The sequence below is a fragment of the Terrapene carolina genome, unplaced genomic scaffold (genome assembly GCF_002925995.2).
Source record: "Terrapene carolina triunguis isolate 2854851 unplaced genomic scaffold, T_m_triunguis-2.0 Scaffold93, whole genome shotgun sequence".
NCBI classification, from domain to species: domain Eukaryota; kingdom Metazoa; phylum Chordata; order Testudines; family Emydidae; genus Terrapene; species Terrapene triunguis.
The window spans coordinates 8695688-8711562 of record NW_020664444.1 but is presented as its reverse complement, the minus strand read 5'-3'; the positions used below and the strand labels follow the sequence as shown (position 1 = coordinate 8711562).

At 45.6% G+C, this 15875-nt stretch overlaps 1 protein-coding gene across 1 annotated transcript in view; it reads right to left on the bottom strand.

Moving 5' to 3' along the window:
- RNF216 (ring finger protein 216) overlaps positions 1 to 15153 on the bottom strand; it is a 113260-nt gene extending 98107 nt beyond the window's left edge. The window contains exon 1 of the mRNA XM_026650583.2: positions 15097 to 15153. The gene's annotated coding sequence lies outside the window, so the exon portion shown is untranslated. The remainder of the gene's footprint in view (positions 1 to 15096) is intronic.
- Between the last annotated feature and the right edge of the window lie 722 nt (positions 15154 to 15875).

The following is a 15875-nucleotide window of genomic DNA, read 5'->3' as shown; positions in this document are numbered from 1 at the left end:
AAAAAAAAAAAAAAAAAAAAAAAAAAAAAAAAAAAAAAGGAAATTCCAATGATTACAACGCAAAGAAATTCTGCATGCAAGGGACAGAACTCCAAGTGCCCTCCCCAATTCTTCTCTGCCTCCCCCTGCTTGTGTTGGGATGGATATGTTCAGATGGCACGAGAATTTAGAGGGGAACTCTGCTTAGTTATTTTTTATAAAAGTTGTCTTTAAAAGTGTAATTTAATTTTCTGTATTTATGCAGTTTGGAGCTTAATGCTGCTTGGACAGATGTTTCTAGACCTTTTCATGTTCTGGCTCTAGCACAAGGCTGCAGTCTTTGGGTTGCAAATACTGCAGGGCAAGATAGGGAATGTGGAAATTCTAAGTGTTTTGAAGAGACACCAAGCTCCCCACACAACAATTTGAGCCTAAGCTACCCAACAATATAGCTCCCTTATATCAAGAGAAAAGTGTCAGTTCCCACTTTTTCCCTGCAGGCAGCTAACTTGTTTTCTGTTGTAAGGCTAGTTGCATTTTTGGCTAATTTCAAACTGTAAAAACAAAAAGAAGCTACTTAAATAATGCATGAATTGTGACTAAACACACAAGAGGGATGATTCACACTGTAAAAGACAGAACAGCAGCCCTTAATCAAACAAACAAAAAACAAAACATGACGTGTTAAACAAGCCTGTCTTAACGTTTTATGTTTTAGATTGAAATTTCTTTGCAGATTTCATTACGTAGAGCAGCACCTACCAGACCACGATTGCTGAACAGAGCTAGGTAGAGGTTAATGAAAGCGCCCCACGTTAAGTGATAGCTTCACAGGCAAAGAGTCCGACAAAAGCAAGCATGACAGGAAATACAGTGCACTATTGTATCCGATTCCTGTCGCTACATAGACATCAGCTATCTGCTGCTCACCTGGAACTGCTGGATTAAACCTTTCAAAAGAGTAAAGCCAAAGTTTACAATTTATATCTGCAACATTGTTTCTGTTGGAAATACACTTGCGCAGAGGTCAAAGGACAGCAGACGCACGGGGTGGGGGGAACACTATGAGAACACTGGCTCCAGTCCAGTAAACACTGTCCTGTCCTCTAGGGCAGTGGCTCTCCACCTTTCCAGACTACTGTACCCCTTTCAGGAGTCTGATTTGTCTTGCGTAACCCCAAGTTTCACCTCACTTAAAAACTACTTACTTACAACATCAGACATAAAAATACAAAAAAGTGTCACCGTCCACTAGTACTGAAAAATTGCTTTCTCATTTTTATCATATAATTATAAAATAAATCAACTGGAATATAAATATTGTACTTATTTTTCAGTGTATAGTTTATAGAGCTGTATAAACAAGTCATTGTATGAAATTTTAGTTTGTACTGACTTCGCTAGTGCTTTTTATGTAGCCGGTCATAAAACTAGGCAAATATCTAGAGGAGTTGTACCCCCTGGAAGATCTCTGCATATCCCCAGGGGTACACGTACCCTGGTTGAGAACCACAGCTCTAGAAGTTATGAATGTGTGGACAAAGACTTCCACTGGCAAGGCCACTTTGTTTCCAGCTGCAGCACAGCTTACTGCTCTTAAAAAAAAAATTAGATAGTGATAAAAAGGGTATAAACTATGATAGCACTAAAACAATGCCTCTTTTACGTCCACCATCATTTAACCATATTTCTCCAAAGTGTTCTCTCCATTCACTTTTGTTACTAGTAATATCTATGATCACTATAGTTTAAAGATTAGCTAAAAAGTAAACAATGTTCCTCAGAGAGCACTATGAATAGACGATTTTCCTGGAGAAAGAGTTTTTGCTATTTGTATGGGGTTTTCCACATATCAACCAAGGGGGACGGAGCGGGGGGAGGACACTTAAAAAATTTGGAAAGTAATTATCAAGTCACAAATATTGGCAAGAGGACTCAGAGGCAGGTGTATCTAATACTACTTTTAATTCATTTTGAAACCGAGTAGATTTCAAAGTTGACTGTGCCTTTAAAGTTACTTCCTCTGTTACCACTTGTCAAATACAAGTCCTAGAAGTTTCATAAGAAGGGCCAAACTGGGTCAGACCAATGGTCCAGCTAGCCCAGTGTCCTGTCGTCTGAGAGTGGTCAGTGCTAGCTGCTTCAGAGGGAATGAACAGAAGAGGGCAATTATTAAGGGATCCATCCCATCATCCAGTCCTCGTTTCTAGCACAGGGGTTCTCAAACTGGGGGTCGGGACTCCTCAGGGGGTTGCAAGGTTATTACACAGGGGGTCGCGAGCTGTCAGTCTCCACCCCAAACCTTGCTTTGCATCCAGCATTTATAATGGTGTTAAATATATATTAAAAAAGTGTTTTTAATTTATAAGGGGGGGGGTCACACTCAGAGGTTTGCTATGTGAAAGGGGTCACTAGTACAAAAGTTTGAGAACTACTGTTCTAGCTGTTAGGGACACCCGGAGCATGGGGTTGCATCCCTGACCATTCTGGCTAATAGTCACTGATGGACCTATCCTCAAACAAAGGCTTTCCAAACAAGCTGAGTCAAATCAGCCTAATGCCCTAGTGGTGAGGTTCTGTATTGTCATGTTACTCTGGCCAGCTGAAGAGGAGAGTGCTATGTTGGAAAAGCAGTATGCTCAGCTCCAAGGATGAGGGAGCCTTGGTCACTCAGTCCATAATGCCAAGGTGAGCCCTGGCTAGAGAGATGGTTACTGCAATTTGAGGCCTTGTTTTTGTTTGAGAGTAAAGTGAAGAACCCCAAGATTTTGCAAGTGAAGGATAACTCAGCATTAAGATACTGTATGGAACATTAATCTGTAACAGTGGTTCTCAACCCATGGCCTAATCAGCGCACAGCTGCAGCACATATGACATTCTCATGGCCATACAGGCAGTATATATATTGTGTGGATGCGGTCCACAAAAACCACCACAGAACTGCATATGCGGCCCACAACGGTAAGTTGAGAATCACTACCCTATACACTCCAGAAGAGAATTTTAACTTGCAACTTCCTTGCCTGAGATAGAGCAATAGAATCTCAACCATTCAAACCCTTTGGACCACACCAAATATGTTGGGATAATCAAAAGTCATGCTGGCAGTCCACTAGAGGGATTGTTCAGTTATTAGAAATACAACTGTACTGGAATATAGAGTAACACACACACACACGGTGGTGCAAATGGCTCCTGAAATAGCTCACAACTCATCTTTCAATCAGTTGTTTTAAGAAGCTATTTTGTCCTGAGGATGGGGACCAAAGAAATGCCATGTAAAACCAGGTGATTTGTTGTTTCAACATGTTCCATTACAACAGCCATCAGTTTTTCTTCTAGTTTTCATTCTTGCAGATTAGCTGTGAACCTTCACATTTAGTGACTTCTAATGAAATGAAGATAGGCAGACAGCCTCTCTTCCTGATTCAGAGAAACACAATTAACTGGAAGTTACTTTAAAACTCATTCTTTGAAACTTGAGTAGGTGTCAGGTGCTACACCTGCCTGTCAGTGCCACAGCCAACTTCTTATTGGACATTGCTTTCTTATTTTTAATACGTTTCTCTCTTCCTCATTGTGCAAAAGGCCCGCACAAAGAGCAGGGGACACTGACTGGCTGGCTACAGAAGGGACACAATGAGACTACCAGTATATAAAGTACTAAAACGCACAAAGTAAAAATAGTGCAGAGTATTTCCTCTTATTTGTCTTATCAGTTTCAGGAATCTTCAGTGTTACTTGTAACAAGAATAGGTACAAAAATCCAGTCATAAATGTGATTTTTAAACTACTGTTTAACACCTTGGATGCACATCTTCAAGAGCCCTTAAGGCTGCTTCACCAGCTTCCAGCCTAGGCTCTTAAGGCGGAAGCGAGTGAGATAGGAAAGAGCTCAGGGCTGCTGGCTGGACTAACCCCAACATGCTGCAGCTGGGAGCCAGAATAGCTATTTGAGCAAGAGCATGAAGTGATGCAGGCAGCTGGCAAACTGCTGTCAAGAATCAGGGCTAAAAGTAGCAGCTCATGGAAGCTGCAAGGGAGAGATCAGCCCCAAACCAACAGGTGCAGCCAGAATCTCAGAGCCACTTTAAGTTGACAGCAGCAGACAGAATTGGAGACAAGGGAGGCAGGGAAACTAATTGTACTACAGTGAGCTTAAGGGCTTCACATGGTACTCCAAATGCAGAGCACCTGAGCAGAGAATGAACCCAGTGGACTGAAGAACCCAGGAGAGAGAACACTAAGCAACGCTCAGGAAGATCCGATTTAGACATGGATCCATCTATTATGCACAAACCAGGGAGCGTCACTAAGAGCAAACAGAGAAGGGGAGTGCATGTTGTGTTATGATTGGAGTTACCACAGTTTCACTTTCAAAGGGCTGGTCTACAATGGGGGGAGGGGGGGGTCGATCTAAGATATGCAACTTCAGCTACGTGAATAGCATAGCTGAAGTCGAAGTATCTTAGATCAAATTACCTGGGGTCCACATGGCGCAGGATTGACGGCCGCGGCTCCCCCGTCAACTGCGCTACCGCCGCTTGCTCTGGTGGAGTTCCGGAGTCGACGGTGAGCGCATTCGGGGATCGATATATTGAGTCTTAACGTACCCAAAGAGCTGGAGTCAGTGAGCAAACCCCACTCTTCACTAACAGGAACAGTTTGAAATGAGGTAGAAGGCATGACTTTCCGTGGCTCAGTAACAATGATCTTTTATTGCAGCAGCTGGCCTGCTTATCTTGGGCGGGAGAAAGGAGAGTTTCAGGAGTCAATTTGTACAGTAATTTTTAAAAGAGGGTTCAGCGAAAGCTGTTTTTAGAACAAGCAGATGTTCTCCTGAAGCATTTGAGACCCAAACATTCCAGTATTAAAGACCTCTGCGTGAAAATGACAATTGATTTTCATTGTTTTTGTCTTGCATTTCTTACAGCCGACAGAAAAGGGGCATAGGTAAGTAAACAGGATTTTAAATGATTTAATAACTTAAGAAATGTTGTTAATCACACAGTGGAGAGGTTAGTTTACAACATATGATTTAAGTTGGCAGTGACCCTTTAAAAATCAGTTGCATGCTAATATGATTATACAGTACTTTTTTCTAAAACATGCAAACCAAAATTGTAGTTAGTTAATTGTTGCAAGGGTTGTTAGCGACCGTAGTATCTACCACAGTGCATTCATAAACTCTTCTACTAGCAGGGATGCAGAACTACTTCTCCATAATGCATGTTATGCTATCTTTACATTGTACAAGTCACAATAGTATCTAGGCTCCAAGTACAGGTGTTTTAAGCTTCTGTATAATTGTGGTAAGCTATAGCAAACCATTTGCTGGGGTGGAGGCTGGGTCTTCCAGACCATCGCTGAGTGAGATGGTCCAAGGTCTGGTTACATAAAGGCCTCATACCTGTGGGGGTCTGACAGAAATAGATTTAAAGTGCAACCCTCTACATTTAAGCAATTAACTGTCTGCTACTTTTACCGTCTTTGCTGGATCACTGTAGTTGTGTCATCCTCCCTCTGACACAGCACATATCAATGTGTGTTTGTGCATAGCCACTGGGATCTTGATGGAGAGGCTCTTCTGGCTCCCTTGGGGAAGATGGGGCAGCTAGGCAGCACTCCTCCATTTAAGGCTCTCTCTTCATTGCAGAGTTAACACAGGTCTAGTTCAGGTGCAAGTGGCCACATTACAAAACTATACTCAAGCATGTCCATTTAACAGCATCCACACTAGTGCTGCACTCACTCATGTGAGGCACTGGGATTTCTGAAGGCATATCCTATAGTTCTTCACACTGCAGCAAGTGAGCCACTCAAATTCTTTTCCAGTGAATTGTAGGAGAACTTTCTTTCTGGGCACCTGGGGGAATTGTGGTAAGGTGCTGGAGGACTATCATTACTTTTAATGCAGGCTAAACCATGAAACTGTAAAATGGGCTGGTTACCAGCCCAAGTGCTTGCAACACACTGGCTTTTTACCCCAGGAAGGGCCAGCTAGCTCAGGTGTAAAATAGCACTATCAACTGAGATTTTTTGTGTGTGCAGATGGAAGTCTGATTACAGGCAACACCTGAGTAAGAGCCTAAGTTAACTCTGCAATGAAGACAAGCCTTTAAGTATCTAGTGACCTAATGATAACCCTGTATTTCACACTGTATTGATATTTGGAGAAGTACACACAAATGATGTGCTGTACCTAAAAAGTTGGTCAGAGGTAATCTTGTTGGAATAGCAATCTGAATTTATTAGTGTTCATTCAAGCACTAAGGATTCCTAATGATTAGATACTCACAAGATCGGATTGTGAGGCCTCTTTTTGGCAAGGGTATTTTGTTTTATTGTGCAATGGTCCTTCTGTTCTCTGCCCTCAGCTCATCTCTGCGCAGGAGAAGCCATGACTGCATGGTCTCATAAGCAGAGAGAACGGCTGGCAGGCAGGCAGGATTCCGGCAGCCCCTGGACCATCTTCAGCCCTGTCACGTGAGAGTGGCCAGTTCAGGGTTTGATTTTTTTATTTAGTATGTGTCAGGATACCTGAAAGCACATGTACTCATATATGAAAGACATAGGATTTCACATCCTTACTCAGAACTGAAAAAAGGATAACTAGCTAGTGGCCCATCTCAGAAGTGTTCTGTATTTTACATTACTCTTTTCTGAGGTCTCTCTGCTTTATGTACTCTATCACTAATTAAAAAGCCCATAAAGACAAAATGAATTCTCTGCTGACCAGCTAAAATGCTTTGAAGGCAGGCATTGCACATCTGTGTTTCAGTTCTACAGAGGACATTTAGATCACCAGTTAGAATCCAGCAGTTTCATCTAGTCAAAAATAAACGCTCTGCAAATATAAGGGTCACTACGGATGAAGCTAAGAAGGTTTGGCTGCAGCCTGTGCAAATTTGGTTTGGACAAATTATTTCTTTTGCCTTTGTTTTTGAACCCCACACCTCTCAGTCTCTCACACATCTGAAATGCCAAATGCAGTATGTTTTCATCTAGTAAAGTGCAAAAATACTGCAAGGGGATTTATAATTGTACTTCATCAAACAGCCTAGTAACTGTTTAGAGCAGAGCCACAAATAAAAAACAAAATCTGTTGAGTGCTCTGTTGATGTGGTATTAAAATTAAGACTACATTCTAATAATTGCAAGCCTATTTATACTATAACTGATCCAAAGGGATACCCGTTACTACACAGTTTAGCCTGACCCGCTACAATACAATTCCAATGTATGCTGTAGATGGGCCTTTAACCATGTTCTATAGCAGAGCTAAAAACCTATGAATCTTGCCAGTTTCCCTCATCTGCTGCTGAAAACCCTACAAGCAGCAGCAGAATAGAAAATCTTATGCAGCTGCAGGTTCTCTGTGTAGGGGGGAAAAAGAGAAGGAAATATTTATTTTTCTCCCTTTCAGTTACACAGCTGCAGCTGCCTCCTCTTCTCCCTCCAACCTCCCCCCCCAAAAATTGCAGGAGTCCTCTGAAACAACAGCAGACTGAGGTTGACAACTTTCTGGTCAGCTTCCCTGTTCTGCTGCATGTAGTTGTGACCATTAGACTTTGTCAGTTTCACTCAGGTAGCCAGCTTAACCCACTTCGCCACCAGGGAAAGTTTTGTACTAGAGCCTGGGTAAATGCATGTTTTCAAATCCTGGTTCAGTCTTAGGCCTGGTCCACACTAACCCCCCACTTCGGACTAAGGTACGCAAATTCAGCTACGATATTAACGTAGCTGAATTCGAAGTACCTTAGTCCGAACTTACCGCGGGTCCAGACGCGGCAGGCAGGCTCCCCCGTCGATGCCACGTACTCCTCTCACCGAGCTGGAGTACCGGCGTCGACGGCGAGCACTTCTGGGATCGATCCCAGAAGATCGATTGCCTGCCGCCGAACCAGGAAGTAAGTGTAGACGTACCCTGAGTCTTTATGTACCTTATTAAGCAAAAGTGACCTGCAAGAAGCACTGGAGAGCTGTTATTTTCTCTCACATCAAAACCAAAAGCGAATCCGCTCTTCTCAGGAATGTTACCTAGAGGCTAAGTTTCATTTCCAGCTCTGCAATGGCTTTTCGATGCCTTTGGGAAGTCACAACCTGTGTCTCACTTGCCTCTGACTGAGAAATGGGAACAATACTGGCCACTTCCCAGTACTGAGAATTTGTTAGTGTTTATAAAGCACTTTCAGGTCCTCAAATAGCAGGTGCTACAAAAACAGACTAGGTTTACTGGAAGTCACTTTGCTGTAAAGTTTCTTACCACATGTGATTCAAAGAATGAATGGAACCTATAGTAGATAGACATGTTTCTGAATTATAGTGCACAGAAACATCAAGTCAGACCTCTACAGACCTTAGTTAAAAGCTTATCAAAACAAATGTTAATTCACCAAAAACTTGTTTTGGACTACAGTTGCTCAGCCAACCTACAGAGGTGAGAAGTTGGTGTGAATGAGAATGAGAAATGCAGTGCCTGTCTTCAGAAACCAACTTAAAGTATCATACATCACAATGATCTTCAGAGCCCAAGCAGCTGGCTACACCTTTGACTCATCAACTTTCTTACATTTCAGGTTATAAATAATGACAAATGACAAACCTTAAAAACAGCCTTAACATGACTGACAAGCATCATGGACACTGAAATGTCAGATTTTCATGAAGATTTTCATGCTCAATTTACATTTCCCCTGGCTGAGCAGTGCAATTAGAGAACTCTTAAAGAGAATAACCCAGCTGAACCGTTGCAGTACTAGCTCTGCCACCCCCCATTAACCACCTCTCATTCTCACAACCACCTTCAAGTGCCTCCCTTGGCAGAAGACTGACCCTGTATGCCAGCTGTCTGAAGCTAGCTATCTTGGCAGGAGACAGAAACAGACATAGGAGCATTATACCTCAGGGAATAAGTAATAAATTACACTAAATTCAATACTTTCTCCATTTAAATGGGCATTTATAATGCCTCTTGCATGTGGAAACAAGACTTGTTAGAGTGTCAACAGCACAGAAAACTACCTAGGAGAGGGAACCCTGACAGGTACAAATATTAACTGTCCTTTAAAAATAGTTAACATTCAGCGCAGCAAAAACACTGAATCTTTCATAATTGGAATGGGTTAGAAACTTGGGCTGATCACTATCAGTTTTCAGGACCAGTACGCCTTTCTAGGTATTGGACCGGGACTAGGGATCAGTCGGAAAATTCCACACTTAAGATATTGCAAGATAAATCAGCATGGAAGCCAGAATTCTATAAGAGTAATGCAAGAGTTCCAACAACTGAAAACAAGGTAATTTGAGCTCCATATCTGTGACTCAGATCAAGACTGTAAAGCATTCCATATTCTCTATGCTGCAATACTTCAAGAAACATGGCAAGTTATGGATAACCTGAACATATTAACTGTACATTTCTTTGCTCATCAGTTTCAACCAGCTGCTTAACATTTTACTGTAGTTCTCAGTTGAGTTAGTTTTTCAAATTAGTGTTACAGACAGACACATGTCATCAGGAGACAGCTAACCCAATGAACTACATTTGCACTGAAGCCTATAAGAACTATCATGTCAATACATAACTAAAGCTTGATCTCATGGGCTAATAGATAAATAGCCTCCCAAATAAGTTGTATATTCCATGGCTTCTACTACCCATGTACTTACTGTAAATAGCAAGGGATCTATTAGTCTGTATAACTCCCTTTACAGTAATTGAAGTTATGTGTAGCAACTTCAGAATACATAACCCACCCACCCCCACACTAAAAAGGCCATTAGTTTAGTGAATGCCCATCTTTGTTAGTTGCCTGGAGGAGAAAGTCTAACATGATTTCAGAACACAAGTCCACTTTTTTGACTTATATCATTTAAACCAAAACTTAAAAGGTTTCCAGATGGAGTCCACATGCAACACGTTTCTGACTGGAGAAATATTAGCACAGTTCCAAGTCCCCTGAAAAGAATGCAGCCTACTGCAAGCACTGAAACCCATTAGTGTACAGGAGTTAGCCTGCACTATTACACTGAAAGCTACTCAAAATGTCAAGAGTATTTTTCTAGATGCACATTTCAAACTAATGAATGGGAGTTTCTTCCAGACTCTGAAAACACCAACAAGGCCTCACTTCTTCTCTACTTTGGTGTTTGTGCTGTTTATTCTTATTAATCAGCTACTGGCCACTTTGCAACACTTCCTGTCTCCTTTCAGTTGTTTCTCCAACTCATCCTTCAATATCAGTTATTTTAACCCTAATACGAGTCATCGACTTTTGCCACTTAGAGACTATTAGAATGTACAGTGTATATCCAACTACAAGACAGTGCTAAACATGCAACTATCGGCCATGTCTGTCAGATACCGTTCTAGCACCCACCCCATTTCCAAACAAGACACAGCATCAGCCTGCCGTGGAATTTATAGCACCAAAAGAGTTTCTGAAATATAAGTCTAAGGATATGTCTACACTACCGGACGGATGGGCGGGCAGCGATCGATCCAGCAGGGTTGATTTAACACGTCTAATCTAGACGCGATAAATCGATCCCCGAGCACTCTCCCATCAACTCCTGTACTCCACCGCAGCTAGAGGAGCAGGCGGAGTCGACGGGGGAGTGGCAGCAATCAACTCACCGCAGTGAAGAACTCACAGTGAGTAGGTCTAAGTATGTCGACTTCAACTACGTAACGTAGCTGAAGTTGCGTAACTTAAATCGATCTCCCCCCAGTGTAGACCAAGGCTAAGATGGAAAGCGAGTCACAGGCTCTTTGTTGTGTTCATAAGCACCTAGCACAAAGGAACCCTAGTCATGGATGACAACCAAGGCGCTACAATAAATAAATAAGTAATAATAGTGCCCTGTTGTAAGCGATAATACATCCCACCCTTCCTCACTCCCCCACACTTTTAAAAGCACCCACTTGCACTCATTTATTTAGCTGTATAAAACAGTGATCAGCTTGACCAAAAATCATATTTAAAGTCTTTTTTTGTGGGTGGTATAATGCTTTGCATCAACAGCGGAGGGCAGCATCACTACACAGTATGGACTGAACCAAGCCATTACAGTTCTTCCACTGAAAATGGGTCTGAATCTTTTGCTAAGTGTTTGTAACCTCCTGTTGAGCAGAACTGCTTGTCAATATCTAGTCTCATTATTAAGGCTAAGATTTTGTCATGGGTATTTTTATAAAAGTCACAGACAGGACGCAGGCAATAAACAATAAATAACGGAAGCCTGAGCCCCGCCATGCATGGGGCTGACAGCCTGAACCCTGGCATGTGTGGGGTGAAGCCAGAGCCAAAGAAGTCATGGAGATCTGTTAAAGTCACAGAATCCATGACCAAATCATATCCTTACTCATTATGCAGACACCCAGCAAATAAAACCCATTAAGATGTTTATTATGTAATATGGAAAGGCCCACTGAAGTAGGTAGGATTTTGCATAGCAACAGTACTACAGATGGAACTTTTACATTGATTATAGTATTGCAGGGGTAATATCTTTAAAGTTGGCCCTGCAGTTTTGCTACTGCCACAGAATAAGGATCCTGCCCTGCAGCTAGTACCCCTCCCCTCCCCACATGGCACTATACAACTGTTTAAGAGCAGCAGCCAAAGATTTGAGTCAGTGGATATCCATTCTGTTCCAACACAGCTACTGAAGATTCCAGGGGACAAAAGGGAGAGTACATTCAGACACCAGTTCCTCCACCAGCAGAGTGAGGCACAAGAGACAGCCTTCTAGGGAGGGGCGTAAGATATATCTTGTTGCTCTCTCTAGCCACTGAGGCCCATCTTCTCCCAGAGAGCTATGACTAGGACCCTACCAAATTCACAGTCCATTTGGGTCATTTTCACAGTCAGAGGATTTTAAAAATAGTAAATTTCATGATTTCAGCTCTTTAAATCTGAAATTTCAGTGTTGCAATTAGAACAGGAGTACTTGTGGCACCTTAGAGACTAGGGGTTGTAGCCCACGAAAGTTTATGCTCTAATAAATTTGTTAGTCTCTAAGGTGCCACAAGTACTCCTGTTCTTTTTGCGGATACAGACTAACACGGCTGCTACTCTGAAACCTGTCATTATGCAAAGTGTTGCAATTGTAGGGGTCCTGACCCAAAAAGGAGTTGTGGGGGGGTTGCAACGTTATTGTAGCGGAGTTGTGGTACTGCTACCCTTACTTCTGCGTTGCTGCAGGTGGCAGCGCTGCCTTCAGAGCTGGGCAGCTGGAGAGTGGCGGTGGCTGCTGGCTGGGAGCCCAGCTCTGAAGGCAGAGCCGCCGCCAGTCGCAGCACAGAAGTAAGGATGGCGTGGGATGGGATGGCCACCCTTACTTCTGCGCTGCGGCCTGCAGAGCTAGGCCCTCAGTCAGCAGCCGCCACTCTCCGGCCGCCCAGCTCTGAAGGCAGCAGCGCAGAAGTAAGGGTGGCATGTGGCATTGCCACCCTTACTTCTGCACTGCTGCTGGCATGGCGCTGCCTTCAGAGCTGGGTGCCTGGCCAACAGCCACCACTCTCCGGTCACCCAGCTCTAAAGGCAGCGCAAAAGTAAGGGTGTCAATACCGCGACCCCCCTAAAATAAGCTTGTGACACCCCACACACACCCCGCAACTCCCTTTTGGGACAGGACCCCCAATTTGAGAAACTCTGGTCTCCCCTGTGAAATCTGTATTGTATAGGGTAAAAGCACACAAGACCAGATTTCATAGGGGGAGACCAGCTTTCACAGTCCATGATGTGTTTTTCATGGCTGTGAATTTGGTAGGGCCCTAGGTATGACTGTCAAGCTTCTACACACTGCAGTGTCTGAGGAAGGGTAGGAACCACAGAACAGAGGACACTTAAAGAACCAAGACTCTAGGATGGGGGAGGAGGGATAGCTCAGTGGTATGAACATTAGCCTGCTAAACCCAGGGTTGTGAGTTCAATCCTTGAGGGGGACACTTAGGGATCTGGGGCAAAAATCAGTACTTGGTCCTGCCAGTGAAGGCAGAGGGCTGGACTCAATGACCTTTGAGGGTCCCTTCCAGTTCTAGGAGATTAATATATGGAGATATACCTTTATTATTATTATAAGAGTGAAGAAAGACATGAAAACAGATGCAAATTGCTTCATTTTGGCATGAAGATCATCAGCTTCTTTCAGCTATCAAGCTAACTATCGCAGCTATTTGGATCAGAGCTGATATATTCAGAAACATGACCACCACCTACTTGAAAGCGTCCTGGTGAAAGACACCAATAAATAAAGTCATAGACCTGTAGTATTTCGCTCTTACCTCTAGTAAAGAATGGGAGTGTGGATGAAGTCTACTTCTCATTTTACGTAAAGAAACCAAAAGGAATCAGATTGACAAGTAAGACACAAAACTTTGTTTAAAAAGTTGAAATTTCACCCAGTTTTGACAAACAATCAGAAAGCTGAAGAGAAAAATGGACTGTTTACTTTTTTGTACTGTAGGTTGATCTATTTTAAGATTTATAAAAAAAACAAGATTGAAGCTAATCTACATCTAGTCTCAGCACATGCCACTTTTCAGACATTTACTGGATACAAGTGAAGAGAGACAGTCATTAAGGTGGGGGTTTTCAAAAGGCACAAATGACAGGTATGTGCCCACGGTCATTAGCATTTTTGCAAAATCTGCTGCAGAACTCCTAAGAAAGATGGCTCACAGTAGTAAAGCTGGCAAACCTATATTATTACTTTCCAGGAACACCAACAGTGTCTTCAGTGCTGTACCATCACAAGAGGTATGACCCTGAAAAGCTTACACTCTAAAAATGGCAGTGTTATAATATACCAGATTAAATATACCATATTGTAGATGCATTTTTGAAAATTTGTCTCCCTCATTCCTGCTGGAAATCAGTTAAAAGTCTAGTTCCAATTTTCACTGCTTTAGGTTCTAACTAGAGACGGGTCTGACTTTAAAATACAAAGCGTCAAGTTACCTTAGGAACATGACTCTCTTTTGAAACCCGGACCTTGCCCACAATCATTTGTCTACAAGAGGTGTCGTTCCAATGGTAGCCACTGCAGAAAAGTGAGCACAGGCCAAACACAATCATTTCCCCCATTGTATCCTCGATTACCATGTGGCAGAGCTGCTGGTATCTCCTACAACTTGGCACTTCACTTCCACAACTGCTCTCTCACCCGTGGAGCGAGCATTTGAACCAATGGCTCCCTTTAAATGAGAACCGCAAGGAGCAGCCAGGTTTGTTTTTTCCACACTAGAAGCTCCTTTAACCCCCAAGCTTCCAACTCAGCCCGAAGCGTCGGTTCCACAACAGGAAGTGAGGCGAGAAGCGGAGGCGAACTTCGGGGACTCCGGCGAGCTGTTCCAGGCCCGACTCCGGCGTGCTGCTCGAGCGGTTCAGAAGGTAAACACGCAGCACGGCCTAGCCGAGGCGAGGCTGGGCAAAACGGCCCGTGGCCAGAGGGGCTCTTAGCTCGGTCCGTGCCGCCAGCGGGGTTACAGGCGGCCGCCCCGCACACGCTCGGCAGCGGCTAACAGACCGGAGGCACTGAAGCAACTTCGCCGCAGCGATTGTAGCCAGAGCAGCGTCTCGGAGGCGAACGAGCAGGTCGGGTCCCTGCTGAGGGGCATCGCGTCGGTTACAGACGCGCTACACAGCGAGGCGGCGGCTAGAAGGCAGCTCCCCTCCCCGGGCCGGGCTAGACCGGCTGCGACCCCCCCCCAAGCCGGGGCAGCGAGGCAGTAACCGCTCCTCCCCCAGCCGCTGGCAGCTCGGGGCCCGAAGGAAACACCCCCGCAGTAACTCGGCCCTGCCGCACCCCCGTGACACGGGCCCCGCCAGGGGACAACGCCTCCTTCCCCCTGCCGGGGGGGGGGCACCGGCCGCGGGGGGGGGGACTTGCCCAAGGTCACAGGGCGAGCCAGGGGCAGTGCCGGGCATGGAACCCGGGCCGCCGCCGCCGCCGCCTCGCTCCCTTCGCTGCTCTGGGCCCAGCCCTGGCGCCTTCCCCGCGGCCAGGGGGGAGCTGGGGGAGGAGGTGACGGGGGGGCTGGACGCCCTGGGGGGGGCGGAGGGGAGCCCTGCCCGAGCCAGGCCCTGCCCAGCGGCCGGGGGTACTCACCAGCCCTGGCCGCTCCGCCGCCCCCTGGGCCGCTCCGTCCGACCCTCACCTCCCCCGACCCCCGCTTCATTGAGCCGCCGCGGCCAGGCAAGCTCCTTGCCTCCTTCCGGCCCGCGCTGCGCCTGCGCCGCCTGGCCGCGACGCGCCACGTGACCGCGCCTCCCCCGACCATAGAGAGGAAAGGACGCGGGGCGGGGAGGGAGGGAAAGGCGGTCGGCAGGGGCCCGTCTCCGGGAGCGCACCATAGAGATGGGTCGGGCTGGTCCTCCCGCGCCCCCCTATCTGCGGGGGAGGGGTATGGGGCCCTAGGGCGGGGGAGGGATTCAGAGCCCTGGGGAAGACCCATGGTGGGAAGGGAGTGGGGGAAGAGCCTTAGAGCGATGGACCCACACCCCACTACAGCCCTGGCGGCCCAGTATGAGGGGGAATTGGGACTGGCTCTGGGCTGTGCTTCGCCCCCACCCTGGCAGGGCAGAGCCCAGGCGACAGGGGGAGATAGCAGAGCCCCAGGTGATGATGGGCCATCCTGGGGTGAAGCGGGAGCCCGGGGCGAGGGCAGGTGTGGAGCCTGGACGGCAGGGGATGCAGGGGCAGGCTGGCCTCATGGGTTTGAGCTGGGCAGGGGTGATCTGTCCAGCAGAGCCTTGAGGGTGAAGGGGCTGACACAGGCCCTTGAATGGTCTTCAAATGTACCACAAATTTCCCCCTAGTAACAGGGGCCAGGGCGACTGCAAGATCTAGATCTACCCACCTGAGATCCAAGGACGGAAACGTTTGCA